The sequence below is a fragment of the Rattus norvegicus genome, chromosome 4 (genome assembly GCF_036323735.1).
Source record: "Rattus norvegicus strain BN/NHsdMcwi chromosome 4, GRCr8, whole genome shotgun sequence".
NCBI classification, from domain to species: domain Eukaryota; kingdom Metazoa; phylum Chordata; class Mammalia; order Rodentia; family Muridae; genus Rattus; species Rattus norvegicus.
Genome location: NC_086022.1, coordinates 49,788,666 through 49,799,993, shown reverse-complemented (window position 1 = coordinate 49,799,993; position 11,328 = coordinate 49,788,666). Strand labels below are relative to the sequence as shown.

General features: G+C 33.2%; 1 long non-coding RNA gene across 1 annotated transcript in view; it reads right to left on the bottom strand.

Moving 5' to 3' along the window:
• Positions 1 to 1,288: 1,288 nt before the first annotated feature.
• Positions 1,289 to 11,328, bottom strand: part of LOC108350673 (uncharacterized) — an 86,406-nt gene continuing 76,366 nt past the window's right edge. Inside the window, exon 3 of the long non-coding RNA XR_001837543.3 lies at positions 1,289 to 1,625. This is a non-coding gene — a long non-coding RNA (uncharacterized LOC108350673). The remainder of the gene's footprint in view (positions 1,626 to 11,328) is intronic.

Genomic DNA, 11,328 nt, shown 5'->3' with positions numbered 1-11,328 from the left:
AGGCATACGATGTCTGAACATTAGTTCACATGCAGTATTATATTTCATTAACTTCAGTCTAAACAAACATTTTCATTTCCACTAAGGCAGATGTATTATTTCACAGGAAATTCTTAAAATTTAGAGCATTGCTATGGGGAGTTTTAAATTTTATTGACTTCATTCAAATATATATTACTATTTATATTAAGGGAAGTGTTTTAGTCCATGAGTCTTCCTTAGGTCTTAAAACATTCCTACTTGGTTGAAGAATAGGCTTCCCTACAAACTATAGTGCAAGCAATTCTAAGTGACTCTTCAAAAAATAAAAGTATTTACTGAAGACAACAGAGTGAGGAATTATGTTTGCAAGGTACTTGGCATTGTGTGCAATCTGTTGTTCATGTGGAAGTTGGCATTTAAAACAGTACTCACTGAGAACCTTACTCATATTTATGTATTATGGAATTGTAAGTGATATTTTTACTCTGCTCAGTAGAAACAAAATCTAGTTGCCTAAGAAAATTAAAACGTTTTAAGTAGTTTCTACATCTGTTAAATTCCACACAGGAATACTTCAGTCCCCAGCATCCCACTTCATTGTCCACTCAGATTGCAGGATATTGTAGCCCTTGCAGTCCCTGAACACAAGTATTCTTCAAATATCTGGTGATGCTGGCAAAGAACAATCAATGGAGCTATAGGTTGTGCAGAAGCTTGCCACAAAGCATTGTACATAATAGGTGTAACTGTGATATTAAATTGCTGACAATATATGTATATGTTAAGCTACACGTTTTACTACTTTTTGTATGGTTCACTTATTTTAAAAACTTTGGTATAAGACAATATATTGTATTATGCCATTGACTTCAAATATCACTTATGACTTCAAATTTTGAGGATTTCAAGAAGTGACATTTTGCCATTGACATATGTCATCCTAAATTTGTATGGAAACAAACCTATTATATTTTTAAAATGGCAAAATTGTTTAATGGCCCTTTTTATATAATTTACTCTGGTACAAAATGATGCAATTATTCCATTCATTGGAAGAAATATAGTTAAGCATATATAAAAAAATCTCCTAACATATGTATATGTGTATGTATGGGTATATATATAATGTAACAATAAATATAAATATACATATATATGTATATATACAAATATATGTTTGTATACATACATGCACATTTAAAACATGCAGTTAATATGTTGATGTTTTTTCTATCTTTATAAATTTTGTATTTATTTGAACTTCTGCAATATATTTATATTTGCTAACTATGTATTCACTACACACACACACACACACACACACACACACACACACACACACACACAGTGTCTGAGTTAACTGTGATTTTATAACAGGAAATGGCTGAAGAAACCTTTTTTGGAGGCTTACAATGGATACCTAGTCGGTATTTTTATTGGAAAGTTCATTTTAATGCCCAGCAATAAGTTAAAGAGTTCATTTTACACTGTGAAGAATTTACAGAACAGCTTCATTTGTTTTGAGTGATGCTGGCTGACTGTGGCAAATGGATTGAAAGTAAAGATTGATACTTGCTCTAAACGATGGAAGATTTCATACCAGATATAAATTTTCTTTTCTTTTCCAGAGACAGCAATTTCACCTAGAGACATAGAATATGTAACTTTAGGTTCTCATAAAGTTATACCACACAGAAGTGTGAGATTTAACTAAATTTTGAGATGTCTGTTACAGAGCAGCAGTTTGAGCTACCTTCTAAAGGAAACATCTAACAATATAAACATTTTGAATGATATGATCATTATCCAAGTTTCTAAAATAAAGGATGATAAATAATTTAACACATATATATTTTGTTTACTTAAAATATACATATGTATAATCTAATCATACCTCCCTAAAGTTATGTCTTATATAGATACTATAATTTATTTGTATTTACTATTTTAAAATGTACACAATTTTAATTAAAACATTGAAATCCAATTTATGCATACTAAAGCATCTTGAGTGCTAGTCACAATGTAGGCATTAAAAATGCAAATGATATGAACATTACCAGTGAGTGTGAATTAGAGAAAGAAATAAGAGGACTACCATAAAGAGCATGATTGTGAAAAATAAGCATGAGAGCGCAGACAGGTGTCTGATTGCAATTTCTGAGTGAAAAGTTTACATACAGCTGAGTCCTATTCTCTACAGGCTGACATGAGTTTTTATAGCGCATTGGACAATGGGTAATGAATCAATGGCAATGATAGAAGCAACATTTTCAGTCTAGTAAATACACCATTAGTACATGTGCTCTGAGGCCAGAATGGAAGGGAGGAGAGTTGAAAATGATTGGTTATTCTGAAAAACACCTTCAGAAGCAATGAGGGTTATGGGAAGAACTCTCCTTAGTCTAAAAGATAAAAAGCTCTTAGGTGTAATATTGAAGGTACTTCTGAATATTTCTCAAGAGTTTGATAATTTAGGGGTTTTTAAATAGTAGCTAGTATAATTACCACAGTGTTCTCTAAACCAGTAAAATATAACTCTTAATATTATTTAATTATCATAATAAAATATAGAGATACCAATCCAAATAAATTTGTAACAGTTTTAAAATAACAGAATCGGCACCAATATTTGCCTTATGTTAATATAGTAGTTAAAATGTAGTATTTGGTTAGTCAAATTTGCTGAAGACTTATTTACCCAAAGTTGTGTAATCTGAGGGGGCTCTCAAGCATGATCAACATGCAACAGTCTCTGATATGATAGTTTATGACCTGCCATGTTTTCATTCAATAATGTATATTATATATGAAAATACATAAGTATATTTAAATTTTATACAATTTAAATATGGTTTGAAAATAATTGTTCTCATCTTCTTTCTAGCATTTAGCAATATGCCTTAGTCTTGATATCTTACCTATGCTAAAACAATATACGAGTGACTCTATTATTTACAACATATAACTGTACACACACACCCCTGCAGCACCACACACATACACACACACACACACACACACACACACACACACACACACACACACACACGATCTCCCATGGGCTTCCTCTAATTTAGTGGAGTGTTCAGAGCAGAAAATGACACATTATATCTTCAATAAAAATAGAAATGAAATGAGTGGCTTGGAAAAAGGACTCTTATTAACCACATTCAATTTATTTTGCACAATGACCACATATTGCAACCTGGAACAATGTCCTTTTATTCCACGTTTGAGAATTATAAACAGGAAATATAAGTATACATATACTTACATTTATATCTGCAATTCATCAAGTTATAGATTATGAATACATTAAAAATCTATATCCACAGTAAAGGTAATTGAACTATCCTTCTTGTCCTCCATTTTGTCATAATGAGGAAGGTTAAGATATACTTCCCTAGCGTATTTCAGTTAATACTAATCACATATGTCATCCTTAACATAGCTCTTAATAGTGTTCATTTACGACACTATGGACTCTCTAATTAATATCTACATTTCTTTCACTCTCAGTCACTATTCAACACTTGGCTTCTCTGATGTTAACTATTTTAAATTCCATGTATAGGTGAAATTATGAGGATCTTATCTCTCTGTGCTTGTCTTTTATGGCTTAATACAATGAGTTTCATGTCTATCCACAATGTTAAAAAAAATAGAAAATCTCTCTTAATCTTAACTAGTACTTCATGGTGTATATATACCACATAGTCTTTCGCCACTTCCCCATCACTGGATGGTTATACCATTAACATGCCTGGTGTATTATGAAGAATGCTTCCATACACACAAATTACAAACAACTCAAAGTTAAAGTCACTTTCTTTCCTGTGGAGAGGTGTATATTCTGAGAATTATAGGCAAAGTTTGTAGATGATCCCCTCCATCCTTCATTAAGTGAGCAGCCTTCACTTTCTATCTCAAGATCTTCCATTCACTATAGTTATAGAGTCTTTGAAAAAGACAGCTAAATCGTATGGGTTTCCTCTTAGTTATTTGTGTGAAAACCCTGTGGAAAATGCTGAGTAGTCTGTTCTCAATTCTCAATAAATAGAAATATCAATCAATGTTGTAGAAACTCTCAGAGGTTAGGGGTAGATACCAAAGTCCTTCTTCCCGTCTCTTTTCAGTGAGGAAGTGCACTGAGTTTCTAAGATAATATACCTTAAATATCTTCTTCTCCATCATTACTTTTCCTTTCTCTTCTCTTCTCTTCTCTTCTCTTCTCTTCTCTTCTCTTCTCTTCTCTCTCTCTCTCTCTCTCTCTCTCTCTCTCTCTCTCTCTCTCTCTTTCTCTCTCTCTCTCAGAAGAGACAATAATATGCCTGTGGTAAATGTAATTTTTATTTCCTCTGAAGAAATGACCAGATGAGAGCCATCCCAATTTGTTTAGATACAGGGCTTGGGCTGATCCCAGAGCATTCCTACCTTTGCCCTAACCTACCTAGACTTAAGCCTAGAATCTTCTAACCTCTGTACAATCTAATCTAGGCCTAGAATGTTTCAGCCTCTGAGACATACTGCTGAAAAAGCTCACCTTTTCAAGTTTTGTTTTTTCTGATCTCTGGCTGGCTGGTACAACTCAGCTGTTCTGCCTCAAACTCCTCTCCAAACTGATGATTCAATCTGGCTTCTCTCAACTTCTCACTGAATTACTGTTCTTGGACTCAAAATAACTCTGAAATGTGTTCTAATCTTCTGCTTCCCCTGTATTCTCTGGTTTCAACTCCCTCTGCTGACCTGCACTGAACTGAACAAACTCAACTGACTGAACTGATCAGAACTAAACTGAACTACCCTGAATTGCCTGAACTTCACCTAAATTTTACCCCTGAAATGCCTCTTAAATAGCTTCACTTTCCTGTGCTGTTCTCATGAGGGAAAGCATATACTGTCTCTGACTCATTCCATCAAACATTGCTCTGACTCATCACTTAATTTGTCCTCAAACATGGCTGCTTTCTTCTATAAAATACCCTCACTGAAATTTTTAGCACTAAGGCAGCATGTAGTGTCTTTGTTCTAGCCAGATTGCTGAAGTCTAGATCTTCAGGTGATCAGAATAGCCATCTTTGTGGATTAAAATTCCTCTATATATCAGGATCATATGAGATGAGGTCTGAATAGCCAGGTTTCCTAAATTCTAAAACTTTTCTTCAGGTGTGCCAAAATTTATTGATTACTGCCATGTTCCATCACAATACTGAACAGTAATACAAGTCTTCTTGCTTTATATAATTAGAATTCCTGTCCTTTTCCCCCCTACGATCCCCAAGTTTTCTCAGCATCTAATAACCATTTTTCTACATCCAGGTTGCTTTATTTATACTTTTACTCACTGCAGATTATTGCAGATTCTGTTGGAGGAATGAATGTTTGAGTCAGGACTAGACTAAAGTACCAAGAAGTACTGAGTACAACTACAATGACTAGTAAAGTGACAAAGAAGTAAATATAAGAACACAACCCTTTGGTACTCATTATTTGCTTGAGAGTTCACAGAGGAGTAAGATAAACTTACTGTTGTGTTTGGGGCAAACCAAAATGAATTTGTGTCTATAAAAATTAATACTTTTTCATGTTTCTGCGTGTTTATGTGTATTATATAATAGGTATACACACATATACATACATAAATACATACAAACATATATATGTACATACATAGTATACACATACTTGTATGTATATATATACATATACATATACAGATTATTCTTCTATTAAAGCATCCAGGAAAAATTGACAACAAATCAATGAGGCCATTTCTAGTGAGTTCTTTAAATTTTGGACATGAATTTTGTATGGCTAATAAAACATTTTTATTATTCCTTTTAATAAATCATTCCATTTGTTTACATCTCAAATGATATTCCACTTTCCAATTACCTCTCCACAAGCCCCCCTTCCTAAAACCTCTCTCTCTTCCCTCCCCTTTGCCTCTATGAGGATGCTCCCCCACCCACCCACCCTCTCCCACCATACCCCTCCAGCATCCCCCTAATCTGAGTTATCAAATCTCCACAGGACCAAGGGTCTCCCCTCCTTGATGTCAGCCAAGGCCATTCTCTGCTACCTATGTATCTGGAGCCTTGATACCTTCCTGTACACTCCTTGGTTGGTAGTCTAGTCCATGGCAGCACTGGGTTGTCCAGTTGATGACAAAGGACATTTATACTAGGTTCCTATCTTCAAGTAGAGGAGAATATCATAAATAGCATAAGGGGTAGGTTCTCTCTCATGGCCTGAGTCTAATTTTCAGCCAATCATTTGTTGGTCATTCCCTAAATTTCTGGTTTATCTTTATCCCAGCACATCTTGGAGGCAGGGCAAATTATGAGTCAAAGGTTTTATGGGTGGATTGGTGACACCATCTCTACATTGGAAGTCTTGCCTGGTTACAGGAGGTGGCCATTTCAGGTTTACTATCACCTATTACTAGGAGTCTTAGTTAAATTCATTATCATAGGTTTTGAGAAGTTTCCCTTGTCCTAGGATTCTAATAAATTCCAGCAACATACCCCACACAAATCCTTCCCTATATTCCTCTCTTCCTCTATCTTCCTGTCACTTAATTCTTCCTTTTCCTCTTTCAGCTCCCTCTTCTACCCTGCTATCACTCTTCATTTTCCCCTGATGTCTATTCTATTTCCCCTTCTCAAACATCATATCTTATAACCTCCTTGTTATTTAGCTTCTTTGGGTCAGTAGATCATACTATGATCATCCTGGACTTATTGGCTAGCATCCATTTATACGTGAGACCATACCAAATGCATCTTTCTGTGTCTGAGTTACTTCACTCAGGATGACATATTCTAGTTCTACTCACTTTCATCCAAATTTCACAATGTCATTGTTTTTAATAGCTAATATTACATTGCGTAAATGTACAACATTTCTTAATCTGTTCTTTTGTTGAGGCATATCTAGGTTGTTTCGGTTTCTCTCTTTTATAAATAAAGCTGCTATGAACAAAGTTGAGTAAGTGTCCTTGTGGTATGTTAGAGCATCATTGGTTTACATGCCCATTTGGGATATGTTGTAGCTAGATCTTGAGGTAGAACTATTCCCAATTTTCTGAGAAACTTCCAAATTTATTTCCAGGAAGGTTTTACAAGTATTTATACACATCAGTAATGGAAGAGCACTCCCTCACTATACATCCTAGCCAGCATGAGCTGTCAATTGAGTTTTTAATCTTAGCCATTCTGATTTGCATCTGATTGATGACTAAGATGTTGGACATTTCTTTAAGTACTTTCACCAGACAGAGATTCTTCTGCTGAGACTCTCTGTATATATCTGAATATCTTTTTAAAATTGGGTTATTTTGTTGTTGCTGTCTAGTTTCTTGAGTTTTTATATATTTTGTAAATCAGCCCTCTATTGGATGCAGTTATGGTGAAGGTGTTTTTATATTCTGTAGCCTGCTTTTTTCTATTCATGACTTTTTTCAGTTTTCTGACGTCTGATTCATTAATTCTTGATCTTAGTGCCCGAGCACTTGTTTTTTTTTCTTCAAGAAGATGTATCCTGTGACTATCTATTCTACCTGTTTTCCATTGTGTCATATTTAGTGTATCCAGTTTTTTTTCAATTTTTTTTATTTTATGCATATATATGAGTACACTGTAGCTGTCCTCAGACATACCAGAAGAGGGCATCAGATCCCATTATAGATGGTTGTGAGACACCATGTGGTGGCTGGGAATTGAACTCAAGACCTCTAGAAGAACAGACAGTTCTCCTAACCACTGAGCCATCTCTCCAGTCCCAGTGTATCCAGTTTTATGTTGGGGTTTTATCCACTTGGACTTGGGTTTTGTGCAGGGTTATAAATATTAATCTATTTGCATTTTTCCATGCAGATTCAGTTAGACTAGCATAATTTGTTGAAGATGCTTTATTTTTTCTATTGTATAGTGTTGGCTCTTTGTCAAAAAGTAATTGTCAGTGTGTGGGTTTATTCCTGGATCTTTAATTTAACTCCATTTATCAATCTGTGCATTTTTATACTAATACCATGAGGTTTTAGTGATCTGTAGTACATTTTGACAGCAGGAATTATGATAGCTCTAGGAATTTCTTTTATTGTAAATGATTGATTAAGCTATCCAATTGTTTTCCATATGGAGTTGAGTATTATTCATTCAAGTATACATAAATGTGTTGGGATTTTTGTTGGGAACTGCATTGAATTTATAGATTGCTTATGGTAAGAGGACCATTTTTTCTACGTTTTTCCTATGTATCCATAAGCGTGAGAGATATGTCCATCTTCTGATATCTACTTCAGTTTCTTTTTTCAAAGATTTGAGGTTCTTGTTGTACAGGTCTTTCACTTGCTTGGTTAGAGCTAAATCAAGATACTTTATATTATTTGTTGCTATTATAAAGGCTGCTGGTAACCTAATTTCTTTCAAAGAAGAACAGAAAGAATACTGCCAAACTCAACCTATGAGAGCATAGTCACCCTGATGCCTAAACCATGCAAAAGACCAACAAAGAAAAAAAAATTCATAATAATTTCCCCAGTGAAAATTTATGCAGTAATATCCAATGAATACTCTTAAATTGAATCCAAGAATACATCAAAAACTTCATTCACCATAATCAACTAGGCTTCATCCCAGGGATGCAAGGTTTGCTCAATATATGAAAATCAATCAATGTCATCCAATATAAAGAAACTGAAAGAGAAAAAAAGCACATAATCATCTCTTTAGATGCTGAAATGTCCTTTGACAAAATACAAACCTCAAGTCTTAGAGAGATCAAGGATAATAGTCTCATAACTAAACACAATAAAGGTAATATATAACAAGGCTGTCCACTTTTAACATAATCTTTCAAATTTTAGCTAGAGTGATAAGAAAACTCATGGGATCAAGGGGATAAAAATTGAAAAGTGAGAAGTCCAATAATTTCTATTTGCATATGATATAAAAATATAGACAGGTGATGCCTAAATTTTTTTATCACAGAGCTCATATAGCTGATAAATACCTTAAGCAAAAGTATTTTGAATTAATATTTTATTAATTAAATATTGATCCAAAAATCTGTTACCAGCTCTATATAAGTGATAAACAGGCTAAAACTGTAATTTTTAAAGGAACATTAATTACTTTCAACTGAGCACGTATTGAAATAAAGCACTGACTGGCAGTAGGTTAGCAGATTTATGGCATAATAATATTTTTTATTTGACCATCATAGGCTATCATTAGGTTCTGGGAACAAATGAAAAAGTTCTGCATTTCAAAAATAAGGCTTTTATACAAAAAGCCCAACATGTAACTTCCACGGTGGAGGTGGGTCCTTATTCTTTATTAGAAATGCCTAAAATTGTTTTGTGCTTTTATTGCTCTTGCCTTTGAGTTTTTCAGGAAATCCTTCTTGTATGCATCACCACACTTCATCTTCCATGAGCCTTCATAGGTCAGTATTGGTGCTTCTATGTCATTTAGAAGCTATATCTGAGCATGCCATTGTAACTACAAATATACACCCCATCAACACCACCAACAACAATAATATTTATCTCATTTTAAAAAAGGTTTCTCTACAATAGACTGACATCATGTTTCTCATTCTTTCTTTTTCTCCTTTAGAAGAAAAATCAATATATATTATATTATACATTATTATTAAATATGTCATATCACTATTTATATATTAATATATTATATACATATCTACATACTATAAAGTTCATGAAAAAATTAGTTCATTAGGTACAGTGTTTCCAGGAAGCTATTTCATGTTGTATGTCTTAGGCAACCAACTTTTAAAGTTGAAAATTTGTCTTTAACCATTTGGAAACCCAACTCTTTCTTCTAATTCACCCTCTACAATGTTATTGGCATACACATGGATATAAAAGTGGAAAATTAGCATTTTAAGTATTTTCTCATAATTTTGAGTAAATTTTATAGAAATTATTTTGTTCTTGCATCTTGCTCTTACAGATAAAGGCCTTGTGGAGAGTAAGGCACGGTTGATAGATGGAGAGTTAGTGTTTCCTACTATGGGAAAATTATGTATGATTTTCAAAAGCATTAACCAAGAAACACGGGTATGAAAAGTGATTCTATAATATATGTGTTTAATACATATTCAGATATATGAGCTTAATAAAATTATAAATGAAATGTGCATACAGATACTTACAGAGTGTATAATAAATAAACACAAATCAAATGGAATCCTGTGGAATTAATAATAACATGCTTTTACATCTAAATGCTCTCACTGAAGTTCCCCTGTAAGCACTTGGATGTGGAAGCAGAACAACGATGCTGTTCTAGCTTTTGTTATTTCTGTGAGTGATTAATAGCCTGAATTGTGAACTTGGGCTACAGTGCCATCTGTCATTTTATGATCATAACAGTGTCATGCTAACTCATTCGTTTACAAGGAGGAAAAATGTAATTGCTTAAATTGTTTGAGCTAAACATTGGACATTTAAGTTCAGTGTTATTTTGAAATTGTGTCCATATCTCATCTTGTTATACTGATTATAGAAAGTTATGTTGAAGAAAAACTGCACAGAGCTAAAGTGAACATATAAATAGAAATTAAACATGGAGGGTTATTTTATTCTTCTTTTGTGTTCTCTGAAAATTAGATATATCTATATAAGATGTTTTAATAAAAGCATGTGAATTTTTAATGTTTTTAAGTTTACTAGAAAAATCAAATGCAAGGATGCAATAAACTAATATAGACAAAATAATTTCAGAAGTCATTGAGTCATATGTCATTGAGTCATATGAATAAAAAAATCATTATTAAAAGGTTGAAATCCATGTGAAATACTTAAAAAATACTGGCCAGAGAGGAAAAATGTAAAGTAGTTACTGATATTTTAAAGTAACTATGTTACATTGTTTTATATATTGATAAGTTGGGTAACTATATATATGATCTGCAAAGGCATATAATTTTGGTGAGTATTGAAGTTGACTTTTAAATTATAGCAATAAACTCTGAGTAAAGTTGATACAAAGGTGCTAGAGAGTTGGAAACTACAGATGACTATGACAGTTTAGACTTACTGAGTTATGTTTGGAAGCAGATATATGATGCTGGAGGTCAAAGGTTTATTACTTAAATGGGGAATTCTACATGAGAAGTCATAGTTAAAAGCAGAAATTTGTAATAAAGACAATGATAGAATAATGCAAGAATGAAATTTTACGTAATGTGTGTATGTTATGAATTACATAGTCCTTGCTACCAAGGTCAAGATCCATGTGAAGGCTTAAGAGAAGACAATTAAATTTAAAGTACTTTAAAATTAACATTCAATATAATAGTGGAATAGTAATA